The sequence below is a fragment of the Vulpes vulpes genome, chromosome 5 (assembly GCF_048418805.1).
Source record: "Vulpes vulpes isolate BD-2025 chromosome 5, VulVul3, whole genome shotgun sequence".
Taxonomy (NCBI): domain Eukaryota; kingdom Metazoa; phylum Chordata; class Mammalia; order Carnivora; family Canidae; genus Vulpes; species Vulpes vulpes.
Window position 1 is genome coordinate 69,093,427 of NC_132784.1, and position 13,902 is coordinate 69,107,328.

General features: G+C 54.5%; 1 protein-coding gene across 7 annotated transcripts in view; it reads right to left on the minus strand.

The window, feature by feature from the left end:
* Positions 1-13,047, minus strand: part of SHANK2 (SH3 and multiple ankyrin repeat domains 2) — a 510,304-nt gene extending 497,257 nt beyond the window's left edge. For 4 of the 7 annotated variants that reach the window (XM_072758681.1, XM_072758678.1, XM_072758674.1 and 1 more), the window contains exon 1: positions 12,595-13,047. The gene's annotated coding sequence lies outside the window, so the exon portion shown is untranslated. Of the gene's footprint in view, positions 1-11,500; positions 11,720-12,594 lie in introns of those variants that run through there. The other 3 variants (XM_072758677.1, XM_072758676.1, XM_072758675.1) reach the window with 3 other exon arrangements.
* Between the last annotated feature and the right edge of the window lie 855 nt (positions 13,048-13,902).

The following is a 13,902-nucleotide window of genomic DNA, read 5'->3' on the forward strand; positions in this document are numbered from 1 at the left end:
GTATGTAGAAAATCCTGAAGAATCCACTAAAAAAATCGTTAGCACTAACAAACATGATTAGCAAGATTATAGAGTATATGATCGATACACAAAAAGTGAATTGCATCTTTACACACAAATTATGAACTATTGAAAATGAAATTAAGAACAAAATTTCATTTACAATACTACTAAAAAGGATTAAAGCTTGAGGCATACATCTAACCAAAAAAGGGGGGAAAATTTATGACCTGAAAACTAGAAAACATCTCTGAAAGAAATAAAAGACCTAATAAATGGAAAAGCATCTTATGCTCATGGGTCAGAAGACTCTGTATTATTAAAATGGCAATACTTACCAAAAGTATTGAGCTATAGACTCAACACTTCTTTTTTTTTTTTTTATGATAGTCACAGAGAGAGAGAGATAGAGAGAGAGAGAGAGAGAGAGGCAGAGACAGAAGCAGGCAGAGGGAGAAGCAGGCTCCATGCACCGGGAGCCTGACGTGGGATTCGATCCCGGGTCTCCAGGATCGCGCCCTGGGCCAAAGGCAGGCGCCAAACCACTGCGCCACCCAGGGATCCCTAGACTCAACACAATCCCTATCAAATACCAGCTGGCTTCTTTGCAGAAGTTGATAAGCTGATCCTAAAATACATATAAAAATTAAAGGGACCCAGGATAGCCAAAGCCATTGAGAAAATGTTGAGAATAGAAAAAACTAGGTTGGAAGACTCACTCTTCCAGATTTTAAATCTTACTACAAAGCAACAATAAGCAACACAATGTGGCACTGGCATAAGAATGGACATCAGATCAAATCAAGAGACCTAAAAGTCCAGAAGTGATGCTATGTTTTTATGGCCAACTGATTTTCAACCAGAATGCCCAGCCAATTCAATTGGAAAGTACCATCTTTTCAGCAAATGGTGCTGCGGCAACTGGACATCCATAGGCAAAAGAATGAAGTTGGACCCCTCCCTCACACCATATACAAAACTTAATTCAAAATGGATCATATTTAAAAAAAGGATCATATACCTAAATATAAGAGTTAATAGTATAGAACTCTTAGAAGAAAACATAGGCATACATCATCAGGACCTCAGATTAGGCAAATCCTTCTCAGATGTGACACTAAAAGCACAACTAACAAAATAAAAAACAGATGGTCTCCATCAAAATGTAAAATGTTCATACTTTCAAGAACACTACCATCATGGCAGCCCCGGTGGCGCAGTGGTTTAATGCCGCCTGCAGCCCGGGGTGTGATCCTGGAGACCCGGGATCGAGTACCACATCAGGCTTCCTGCATGGAGCCTGCTTCTCCCTCTGCCTGTGTCTCTGCCTCTCTCTTCGCTCTCTCTGAATGAATAAATAAATAAATATTTAAAAAAAAAAAAAAGAACACTACCATCAAAATGAAAAAGACAACCCAGAGACTGAGACAAATTATCATCAAATTATATATTTGAAAAAAAAATTATATATTTGATAAAAATTTATACCTAAATTATAAGTTAATAATAAAAGGACTCCCCTCCCTCCAAAAAAAAAATTAAAAATAAGCAAAATACCTGAAGACATTTCAGGTATACAAATGGCCAACAAGCACACGAGAAGCTGCTCAGATCATTCATCATGCAAGAAATGCAAATTTAAAAAACAGGAAGATGCCACCTCATACTCTCCCTCCAGGATTACTACAATCAAGAAGACAGATGGACTGATGAGGAGGTGTGCAAAGTGGAACCTGGAATGTAGAGTGGTCCACCCACTATGGGAATAGTCTGGCAGGTCTTCAGAAGGTGAAACATCTGGTTACCACATGACCCAGCACTCCCACTTCTGGGTAAAGACCCAAGAGTGATGAAGACATATGCCTACATGAAAATTCATATGCTGATTTGAAAAAGCCAAAAAGTGGAAACCACCAATTACGTCCATCAAGTGCCAAAGGGATGAATAAAATGGGATGTATCCATATAACAGAATATTATTCGGTCATGAAAAATGAAGTGCTGATATGTGCTAGAACACAGGTCACAGATGACCCTGGAAAGCAGTATGGTAAATGAATGAAGCGGTCACAAAGGACCACACATTGCAGGATTTCATACCTATGAAATGTTCAGAATAGGAAAATCCGGAGGCAGAAAGGAGATGAGTGGTTGCCAGGGCCAGGGAATGTATGCCGGAAATGGGAAACAAAGACAAATAGGTTTGAGATGTGGAGTGAGAAGTAGATGATGAAATGTTCTAAAAGTAAGAGTGATGATCATGGTTGCACAACTCTGTAAATACATTAATGACCATCAAATGGTATACTTTAGATGGGTGATTTGCTGGACATATAAATTATATCTTCATAAAAATATTTTTCTTCCATCGAAAGATGAATGGATAAAGAAGCTGTGGTCTATGTATACAATGGAATATTCCTCAGCCATTAGAACTGACAAATACCCACCATTTGCTTCAATGTGGATGGAACTGGAGGGTATTATGCTGAGTGGGAGTCAATCGGAGGACAAACATTATATGGTCTCATTCATTTGGGGAATATAAAAATTAGTGAAAGGGAATTAAGGGGAAAGGAGAGAAAATGGGCGAAATATCAGTGAGGGTGACAAAACATGAGAGACTCTTAACTCTGGGAAATGAACAAGGGGTAGTGGAAGGGGAGGTGGGCAGGGGGTTGGGGTGACTGGGTGATGGGCACTGAGGGGGACACTTGGCAGGATGAGCACTGGGTGTTATATGTGGGCAAATTGAACTGCAATAAAAAAATAAAATAAAATAAAAATATTTTTAAGATTTTATTTATGTTTATATCTGAGAGAGAGAGAGAGCACGCAGAGGGAGAGAATCTCAAGCAGACACTGTTAAGCATGGAACCCAACTCAATCTCATGACCCTGAGCCAAAATCAAGAGTCAGATTCTTAACTAACTGGGCCACCCAACCTCCCCAATACTTTCCTTTTTTTTAAAACAAGTGGAGGACAGTTTATGGTGGCATGGTGGCACCCGTCAACAGTGGCATCCATCAGCAGTGCATGCCAGGCATTGCTCTAGGCCCTGAACGCACCGACACACAGGACAGACAAAAGGCCTGCCCTCTTGGACTTTCTTCCAGTGAAGGGAGGAGGGTGACAAGCATGCAAACCAACACACAAAAGCATGAATTTCGGTCTAGGTGCATGAGAGAGAACCAAGGTGGGGACACATGTCCACACGTATGTGGACTCTCCTACCTTCCATTGCCTCCTACCAGCCCTGGGTCCCCTTTCCACGGAGGCAGCAGCAAAGAGGTCTACTAGAGGGTTAACAACAATCCTATCCCCCAGAGGTGTCCCCCCTCAGCTGAAGCCCAGGGAACCTCCATTCTCCCCAGGGCTGGGCAGGGCGGGGGACCACTGAAGCATCGACCCTTGCTCTGCGGGTCATGTGCATTCATGCTCCTCAAGAACGAAAGCCTGGCACTTGATGGGATGAGCACTGGGTGTTATTCTATATGTTGGCAAATTGAACACTAATAAAAAATAAAAAACAAAATTTAAAAAAAAAATTTAAAAAAAAAAAGAACCAAAGCCCAAGGGGATCCCTGGGTGGCTCAGCGGGTTAGTGCCTGCCTTTGGCCCAGGGCATTATCCTGGCATCCCAGGATCAAGTCCCACATCAGGCTCCCTGCATAGAGCCTACTTCTCCCTCTGCCTGTGTCTCTGCCTCTTTCTCTCTGTGTGTCTCTCATGAATAATAATCTTAAAAAAAAAAAAAAAAAAAGGAACCAAAGCCCGAACCACAAATAATCAGCCATCCTGCGGGACAGTGCCTCCCACCTCCATCCCAGCTGTGGGGGGATGAGCAGGAGACAGCTGCTCAAGATATGTTTGGACACCATGACAAGTTCAGCTGAAAAGGTCTACCTGTTACTTACAGTGTAAAGGAGCTACTGAAGTTTGCAAAGAAGGTATGAGGCGCCTGCCATCCTGGCCAAGGACCGTCCAACAACAAAGCATCGTAGGGTTTAAATGGGAACAAACCAAAATCCAACACCCGAACTTAAACCACACTTAAGCACAGGGCACGGTCCCCAGTTTGCCTTCTTGGATGGGAGGCTGGGATGGCAGACGGCTGGACGCCTGGCAGGCTCTGCTCCCCATCTGCAGCCTGGGAGTCACGTGGGGGGGGCTGTCTGTGGACCCCTCTGCCCACCCAAGGACACCCACTCCATCACTGCTTTCAGAAGCCACCACAAGTTCTCTCCTGCATTAGGTAAATGCTGCCTCCTGCGGGCAGCTCTTTCCATTGGTTCCTGGCACATGTGGACATCTCCCGGGGATCTGAAGACAGCCTCTGGCCTGGCCAGTGTTGGCAAAGGAACTGCCTTTGGGGGGTCCCCAGCTGTCAACCCCCTACAGCTGAGCCTTTGGTGACCTTCTGCAAGTTACATGTTTAAGAGTAAAAGGCCCTGCCCCTATCAGACCCCAGCAGTGGACAGAGCCAGCTGCCTGCCTCCCCTGAGCCTGAATCCCACCACCATAAACTCTGCATCAGCAGGCCTGTCCCTCAGGGTGAGGCCCTCCCCCAATGGTCCCCTGCAGCCCCCAACTAAACTTCACAGGTGCATCCTAAATGATAAGAAAAGAGACAGGTGTTGCTAGCAACGTCCACCCAACTACAAGGCAAAGCCAATCTTCAAACCCACACCCTGTCCAAGTGGCTGGCCCCAGGCCTCCCCCAGGAGTCCTCAATGTGTGATCCAGGGAGCTCTGGGAGTTCCCCAAAGCCCTTTCAGGCCTCTGTGAAGTCAAATCATTCTCATGGAAATATTAAGGCATAAGTTGTTTTTTAACTCACACCCCGCCCCCATCAAGTGTGTTGTGGGGTTTTCCAGAAGCTGCACACACGGGATGTGGCAACAGCTCAGTGCAGAGGCAGACACGAGAATCCAGTCGCCGTCTGCTAACCCAGACACTAAAGGGACTTTGCAAACATGTAAGTCACGCCATGCTTCTTACCAAAGAGTTTCTTGTTTTGGAAGATAGCCGTTTTTCAGGGAAATGTTATTGATTGTAACATGCATGGATTTATTATCGTCATTTTTAAAGACGTTACTATTTAAATATCTTTACTTTTCTCTTTAAGTGTCTAAATAGGATAAATATCAGGATACAATGCACATGAACGAAAAGCTCTCTGGGGTCCGTAAGGAGGGTAAAGGCATCCTTAGACCAAAAATTTGATCTGTGCCCTGGTCCATTTGTGCACTCCCCATGGTGGGGAGGGCACGGACAGGAGCAATTCTGCCCCATGCAGCGTTCTGGCTCAGCCATGTGACCTTCAGCAGTTAGCTCAATGCCCTCTGCCTTGGGTACCTCCCCTGGAGTGAAGGGGTGACATTCTGAGTGCCCATTTCTCAGGGCTGCAGTGAGGATGACATCTTCATCTAGACAGCACTTAGGGACCAAGTGCCCCACACTCACTACCACCAATATTTTCATGATCTAATCACTGAGATGGTCCACCGACAAAGAGACAGAGGGTCCAGGGCTGACCCCAATGTCCCCACAATGTAACATAGTCCGAGTGGGTGGCCATGCCCCGCAACCAAAGAAACAGGCAAATCGAACAGAATAGAAGAGCATCCGTCCAGCAGGAATCTTGCCAGACTCCACACAGAAACCCCTGCTGGTCACTCCCTGGGAGCCTGACCGACATCCCCAAGATCAGGCCTGAGAGCAGCCCGTTGGCCCAAGTCTGAAAACCTCAGAGTGAGGCCAAGAAAGACAGGCCCGGCTGCTTGTGGCTTCGTGGAGCTGAACGTGCAAGGAGGAGGGAAAGTCTGGAGCCACCAGGGGCTGGCTGTAGCTTCTGCACCAGGGATGCCTTCCAGTCAATATGTTCTTTTCAACAAACAATCCCCCCAGGCTGACTCCACATCTGGTGCCCCTCAGGACCCTGAGACCTGGGCCCTTCCCTGGGGACTGGTCTGCCTGGGGCCCCACTCGAAGTAGGGTCAAATGCCTACAGTTGGCCAGGCCCCCTGTATGAGATGGTGGCAGCACAGAACACCATGGAAATCAGGAAGGAGACAGATTAGGGGGTGAGGGGGTGGCAGGAAAATCCCTCAGTGGTGGCAGCTGTGCTCTGTGTTCTTAGAGGTACAACTGAGACAGCAGACATGCCCCCTCTACCCCCACAGGGCGCGCCTGTTCCTCACTGTCCCAGGCTGACCCTCAGCTTTGCTCAGGATGTGTGACCATCTCCCTGGGCCCAGGCCCTCCGGACCCACCCGGCAGGCACCTCCTGCCCTTCTGGGAGCGCCCCAGAAAGCACCTGGCCAGCTCCTTGGTCCAGGCTCCCTGCCTCTCCCCACCCCACCCAGGAATCTAGGCACTGTTTCGAGATCTCTCAGCCCAGCAACAAAGGGAGACTCTGGAGTAGGACCTGGCTCCCGGGGAGCATTCAGGTGGTCACCTCGGTATCCACACCGTCCCCAGGGTGGGACTCCTCTGCAGGAACCCTGAGTGTGGGGCAGGATCTGGCCCATTTCTCTCCCCCCAGCCCAGGGGCCTCGGAAAGGAAGCAAACCCTTCTGAAGCTGCTAGGTGCAGAAAGGCCTGGGGATCCCCACCCCAGCAGCCCCTCCTACCTTTTCCATATGAAAGGCCTCAGTCCCTTGTGAACTTGTCATCGTGTCCGAACATATCTTGAGCAGCTGTCTCCTGCTCATCCCCCCACAGCTGGGATGGAGGTGGGAGGCACTGTCCCGCAGGATGGCTGATTATTTGTGGTTCGGGCTTTGGTTCTTTTTTTTTTTTTTTTTAAGATTATTATTCATGAGAGACACACAGAGAGAAAGAGGCAGAGACACAGGCAGAGGGAGAAGTAGGCTCTATGCAGGGAGCCTGATGTGGGACTTGATCCTGGGATGCCAGGATCACACCCCGGGCACCCTTGGTTCCCCAAGGGCTCCTGATACCAAACACAGGAAGGTGGTTGAACCAAGTCTTTAATTAAAACACCAAAAACACCCACCCGCCGCCAAGAGGCACGTTTCCAGCGGAACACTTAGAGTGTTAGAGCTTACTGTGTGCTCTGGATCCGCACTGATTTTTTTTCTAGATACTTAGCAACTTGAGGTCATAGGAAAAAAATTTTAAAGTCAATTTATGTGCGTTTTCTTTGCAGAGAAATATGCTAGATCGATGAATAAGAGACCTGCCAGCATGAAAGTCTATTCAGTTAGGATAAGGCTCTGCGGGGGGAGGGGTAGTAGACCCTCAAGAAAGCAAAGGAAGGATGAACAGGCCCCACAGCTGCTCCACCTGTTTGCCAAGGAAAGGAGGTGCCATGTCACTGGTGCTTTATACAGCAGGGAGCACAGTTCAAGTTGGCCAACAGTCACTTTTAAAATGCCAATATTTATCTCCTGGACGAGGTTCTCCATTCTCTGCAAATATTGAGGCCTAGGATGAATAATTTTAGATGTTGACTTAAAAATGCATGGGAAGGCTCATTCGACGGGTGTGGCCAGAATTGGAGGTAGGTGGGCAGGAAGGCGTCCAGGGCGAGATGTGGTCAGTTTTGGGGCATATTTCAAGGTTTCACACAAAATGGTGCAGGAAACATGTAATAGGTCACACGGTTTTTAAACGCAATGCTTTTAGGGAGCTGAGAGACAAAAGCATTTCTTTGAAGAAACTTGCCCAGCCAGGTGCCCCCTCTGCAGGTCTGCAATGATTATCCACCTAATGGATGCCTCCTGGTGAGTGTCCTCAGCTACCAGCTCAGGACCTGCCAACCATCGACCTGCCGGCCGAAACCTTGAGCATCACTCAAAGGGTGCTCCCAGGACTCCTGAGGGTGAAGACCCTCTGGGAGCTCCAGTCCTGCCACTCTGGCCCCAACTGAAATTTCGGGGGGGGGCGGCCAGGAGCCCCCCACCCCTGACGTCCAGCATTTGAGATCTGCAGCTTTAACATCAGGAGCTCGTGGCCTAATTCAAGGCGCACACCCCTCACCAAACCACCCTGAGAGTCAGTCCTTGGCAAACCCCACAAGGACAATTTCCCAACACTGTCCGACCAGTCACTGGGCGCAGGCCCCACCCCCTCCCTGCACCGACATCTGGCAGCCAATCACCAGTAGCCCTGCTCTCCACTGCAGCTGCCAGCAAACTCCTAGCAGCCCCACAGGCTTTTATGGGCTTAATCTCCCAGAAAGAGACACGGGCCTCAGCTGCACACCAGGGTCCCGACCCTGAGCTTCAGGCAGGCTCTGGGATTGGCCCCAGGACTGAGCTGGCCTCCCCCCTACCCTGTGAAGACTAGAAACCCCTTGAGGGCTAGGAAGGCTCATGCCAGGTACAAACTTATCCCCCAAAGCCTGCCTCAGTATCCCCCCAGAGACACATTCCCTAGCCACTTCTAAACATTCCTGGAATCTGCTTCCAAAGAAAATAAAAAGGGCCTATGGCATCAAGAAGTCTGATCAGAAACTCTTGTTTTCATTCTCCAGCTATAGCTCTTTTCACAAGCAGTTACAAGAATAATGGTCTAACCAGACAAATCTTCCTGCTGGGTCACCGGCTCCCTCGCCCTGTGTGTGGTTGTGCGTGGTTGTGTGGTGCAGGGGCCTGAGGGCTGGGCTAGCTCTCCCAGGCTGCTTGCAGTCCCAGCTGCCCCACTCCCTAGCTGTGTGACCTCAGGCTAGTGGTTTCCCTCCTCTGAGCTTCAGGCTCCAAATCTGTGAAATGAGAAGAATCAATCTCTCTCTTTCTTTCTCTCTCTCTCTCTCTCTCTCTCTCTCTCTCTCTCTGGAGTTCTCTGAGGCCCAAATGAGGTCATCCAGAACAAGAGTGTCAACGCAAGCCCTGCCAGGAGGGAAATACTGAGCGAGTGGGAATACTGGCCATCCTCTGTGGTGGCTGCTGGCATTGTCAGGGGTTCCCTGATCTTGGGACAAGAAGGAGACAGACCATTTCGGCCAAGGTCCCAGTGCAGTGCAGGCAAAGAAATGATGAGACATCCCAGACCTCCTCCAGGTGGTTCTATATCCACCGCTCCCCACCTACTCCACAGTGGGCTGAGGACCCTCTATCTGCCCTACAGCACCCGAAGGTCAACTCTATCACAACCCATGTGCCACTATGCAGGAACTGGCCCACCCCTGCTCTTCCCCCCACTAGCCCGGAAGCTCCCGGGGTGAGGGTGGGCCAGCCCCTGGGGCCAGCTCCCAGCCTGGTGCTCAGTGGTGGCAGGCCCTCAGATGCAACACGCAGAGAAAATCTGATATACCCTAGATCACCTCAGACCATTGGAGAAGGCAGGCCCCTCGCTGGGTGGGAGGGTCAGGTGCAAGAGCCAGGTCACCAGGGTCTCACTGCTTGGGACGCTAGGCTATAAGTCTTTCACCCAATCAGTTTGCAGGCTTTCAACAAGTGGGAGGAGTGGGGGGTGAGGGGTGGGGTGTGATAGATAGATAGATAGATAGATAGATAGATAGATAGATAGATGGTGGTGCTGGGGCCTCCAAAGATTTTTTTTAAAAACTGGCTTTTGTTCAAGGCGATTACCTCCCCACCTCTTCGAAAACTTCCCTAGGTCAAAGCAGAGAGAATCCAGGTAGTTCACAGAGATCACTTTGAGGAAGAGGATCCCAAATGTCCCCTCCCTGCGGCTTGGGACAAAGGGAGACTCCAGGGGAGGCTGGAACTAGACGGTCCCCCGGGGCTCTTCTGGCCACACCCCTGCCTCCCAGGGCACTGCAGGAGGGGGAGCTCTTGAGAGGTGGGCATTCAGGGGTCTCGGGGCTAGGACATGGATGGGAGCTTCACTGCCAGGATTCCCTTGGGGGGGAGGGGCAGATCTTGACCTTCCTGGCAACTAAACTCCCAAAATGGAGTCCCATTTTGGAAAACCCCCATTACTACCCCAAGGTGACAAGGACGCCAGAACTCTATACATTAGGACTCTGACATAGTTGCGAATGATGCCAGTAGAAGAAAGAATTACTTTCCTATAAAAATCCGTCTCTACTAGTGTTTTCCTGTACATTGGTCAACTCCTGGCGTGTTTTTCTTAGTTTCAAGCTTTTTCTTCCACCTCGCTCCCCACCACTGATGGAATAAAATGTGATACTATCTGAGAACTGCTTTATCTCTTCCTGGAGGCATTCCTCACAGCTGACCCTTGACCCCGGAAGGCCAGGGCTCCCTCTAGACCGGACCCTGCAGGGGCCCCCCTGCCCAAGTCACCAGCAGAGGGGGGCCCTGCTCACAGGCCCAAGAACTGGCCCCGAGAAACGAAGGAAAGCCCCCTTGGAAACGCTCCTGAATACGAATAGGGCTTTCTCAAGCAAATTACACTTGTGGGGACAGTCTTTAGAAGATCCCCTACCGCAGTCCCCTAAGTGACTGGATTTGTTCAAAGCAGCCAAGCGCTGTCAACAATGCCTGCTGGGAGCTGCCTTGATAGGCAAAATGACCTTATTCATGAAGCACTCCTGTTGATACTTGAGCAGTTGCTCCTTCAATACCGACCCAAAGGAGACCCCAGCTTTCCACTCAATTCCTCCTTTCTGGAAAACCAGAAATCCCAAAGCCCCTAGGATGGCCCCCACTTCCTTGAGAGTGCTGCTGCCCGGCCGACTTACATCCAGCCACTGTGAAGGCAGCCTAACTCCTATCGAGACAGGGGTCTCCCTCTGGCCTCCTTAAGGATACCAGGGCTTCCCAGGGAAAACTCCACCTACCGCTTCCCAACAGCCCCTTTCCCCCTAGCATGACCGTGGAACCCCCCAGTAGGAGCAAATCTCCAGGAGTGGTGTGAAAACTGAGGCGAGGATCGCACTCTCCCCAAGGGGTTGTTCTGGACACTCCGGAACCCCCAACGCCCGCAGGTCGTCACTGACTCTCAGGTAGCATCAGGGCGCAGGCATGGGGCTGACTCCAGGGGCCACACACACTCCCGGGCCGGGCAGCAGGGTCGAGGGCCGAGTCCCAGGTAGAGATCAAAGCGCCGCCCCAACGGAGGGCCTCCGAAATTACCTCTCTGATTCTTGGAGCTTAATTTAATTAGAGGACTGACCTCATTAATTGGAACTTGAGTTCCGCACAAAAAGAGGTCACGAAACCATCCAATTTACTACCTCCAATTTCCAGATGGAAGCCACTTCGTTTCTGGAGGCCTCGGAGGACTCCCGGGGCTGTGCCCACAGCTGCCGGCGGCCAGGCCCCCAAGTACCGCGACCTAAGCGGCCCAAGCGCCTTCCTTCCAGCCGCCCAGGGTCGCTTTAAAAGCTCCTCCACGAACTCCATGGCCAAGAGCACCGATCTCGCCCCGTTGGGGCGCCCCCAGCCCCAGAGAAACCCAAACCTCGCCTGCGAGCCCGCGCCCGCACCCCGCGGAGCCCCGAGACCCGCGCGAGGAGGTCCAGAGGGGCCGCGCCTTCCGCCCCGGGTGCTGAGGTCCACCCGGCCCCCGCGCCCTCCGAACCCAGGCGGCGAGGTCTACCTGCTGCGGAGCGCACCCTCCGAACCCGGGCGGCGAGGGCCACGCCGACCCCCGCGCCCTCCGGTCCCGGCCGAGGCCCTCCACGGGGGTCGCACCTGCTTGCGCAATCCGGCGGCCCCACTCCGGTGGCGAGGGAGCGGTCGGTGTCTCCAGGCGCGCCCCGCGCCCCGGCAGCCCTGCGGAGGCGCCTGGGCCGCGGGCTGCGCGGGCGGAGCTGCCCGGCCGCCGGGAGGAGGGATGCCCAGGCGAAAGTTGCCAGGGAAACTTGATCAACTCGAGCGCGCCGGTGCCAGCCTCCTGCATAATTCACGGGCGGCGGCGGCGGGCCGCCGGGGGCCCCTCACCTGCACCGGCCGGGTCCACCCCCCCAATCCCGGCTGGGGCGCGCAGCGGGCAGAGGCCCGGCACCAGGCGCCGGCGCTGCGCGACCCCGGGACTGGGGGGACCGACCCGCGGCGCCCCGGGCCTGCGCCGGCCGCAGCCTCCCGGAGCCCGCTGCTCCAGACGCGCGCACCTGCACGGGGGCTCTGCGCGCCGGCTCCGGGCTGGGTGACCGCTGCGGGGTCCCTGGGGACCCTGCGCCCGCGGCTTGGGTCCCCGCCCCCCGCGCGCCCCCTGGCGGCCCCGAGCCCGCTCCTCGGCCAAGCCTACGGACCCCAGTCCCCAGGCCGGCGGGTGGCGACCGAGGGTAGCCAGACCCCGGGCAGACCCCGGAGGTAGGTCGGAGCTGCCCCGGCGGGAGGCGCGGGACGCGGCCGGGGTGAGGAGGCGAGGGCTCCCGCGCGCCGCGCCCAGGCCTCTGCCAGAGCGCCTTACACCGGCCCCTACCCCGAAGGAAGCCAGGCGGAGGAGTCTTCACCGAGAAGCGCCCCCCCGCACGCGCGGAACCCTCCTCCCCACCCCCACCCCCGCCCCCGCCCCCACCGCAGCTCCCGCGGGCTCAGGTCTGCGCCTACCCGGTACTTGGTGCTCGGGGCAGCCCGACGCACCCACCGCACGGCTGGCGGGCAGGACCGGGCGCCCGGGGCCACCTCCCGCGGTCCCGGCCACCGCGCCCCGCGCCCGCAGCGCCCTGCGCCCCCGCCGCCGCTTACCTCGCTCGGCGGCCGCCCGGGAGTCAGGCCAAGGAGAGCCCCGGGGAGGGGGCGAGTCCGCGCGCACCTGGCTCCGCCGCGGGGACCCGAGCGGCGCCGCGCCCAGCCCGGCCGGAGCGCCCGAGTCGCCGGAGCCGCCGCGCGCAGGTGTCGGGGGGCGGGGTGGGGGGTGGGGGGCGCCGCGGCCCCGCCCCGCGCTGCAGCCCGGGCCGGGGGCTCGCGGCGGGGTGCTCGGCGGTCCCTCCCCTCGGCCCCGCGCGGGCGGCCCGGGCCGGAGACGGTGGGGGAGGGGTCCTGTCGGCGCCGAAGGGCGCGCGCCGCCGGGACCCGCCTGCGCGGCCCCCCGCCCCCCCCCCGCGCCCTCCCGCGCCGCGGCCCCCGCCCCCGGCACCTGCCCCGGCCGCTCGGGCGCGGCGCGCGGGGTCCGTTGTGGCAACCCCGGGGCCGCCTCCGCCCGCCCCGCCCCGCCCCGCCCCGCCCCGGGCTGCGCCGCTCGCCGCCCCCTTCCCCCGAGCGAGCCCCGACACCGCCAGGTCCTTTAGCTCTGTAAGGCCGGGCTGGCTGTGCGCGGTTACCCGGAACGCAGCCGGCTCCCGCCCCGAGCGCTTTGCTAATAGGACTCGGAAGCGCAGAGGCCCTCGGCACAGCGGCGCGTTTGCAGAGCCGGGAAAACTTTGTGCCCGGGTGACTCGCCGCCCTCTGCCTCCCAGCACCCTCCACCTGGGCGCCTGCCCTCCGGGGGCCGCTGCCCTCTCGCCACGGAACCGTTCAGGGGGAGGGCAGGGGAGTAAAAGCCAACCGCTCGGAGGAGAGGCAAAGGGCAGCCTCCGGGGACGCCCAGGAATCCTGTTATTATCCAGGGCTGGGGAATGGCCAGGTTTACCAAAACCCGGGGAGGGTCCTCGGAGCCCTGGCCCCCAGCTCCCAGCTGCGACTCGGTGGTGGATTTACTCCTCCCAACCTGATGCATGAGCAATTGTCTAATGATTTCTCAAGCCCATAATAATTCACTGCTAATTACACCAGCCACGGAGGTTTCTATGTCCTGAGTTTTCCAATGTTCTGGAAGGGAAAGCAGTTCCTGCCCAAGATTTGCAATGTGAGTTGGGGGTGGGGGTGGGGCGGCAGATGGGGAGTCCTTGGGGTCACAAACCCTCCAGGCTGTGATGTGGAACATGCTTCCAGGACAGGAAGCCTTCCATGTTTCAAAACCCACCCTTGTGTCTCCCCAGGAAAAGTATACAGACTATAAATACATTTCTATTTTTATGTATTTCTAATATATTGCAATATACATACTTTTAAAAC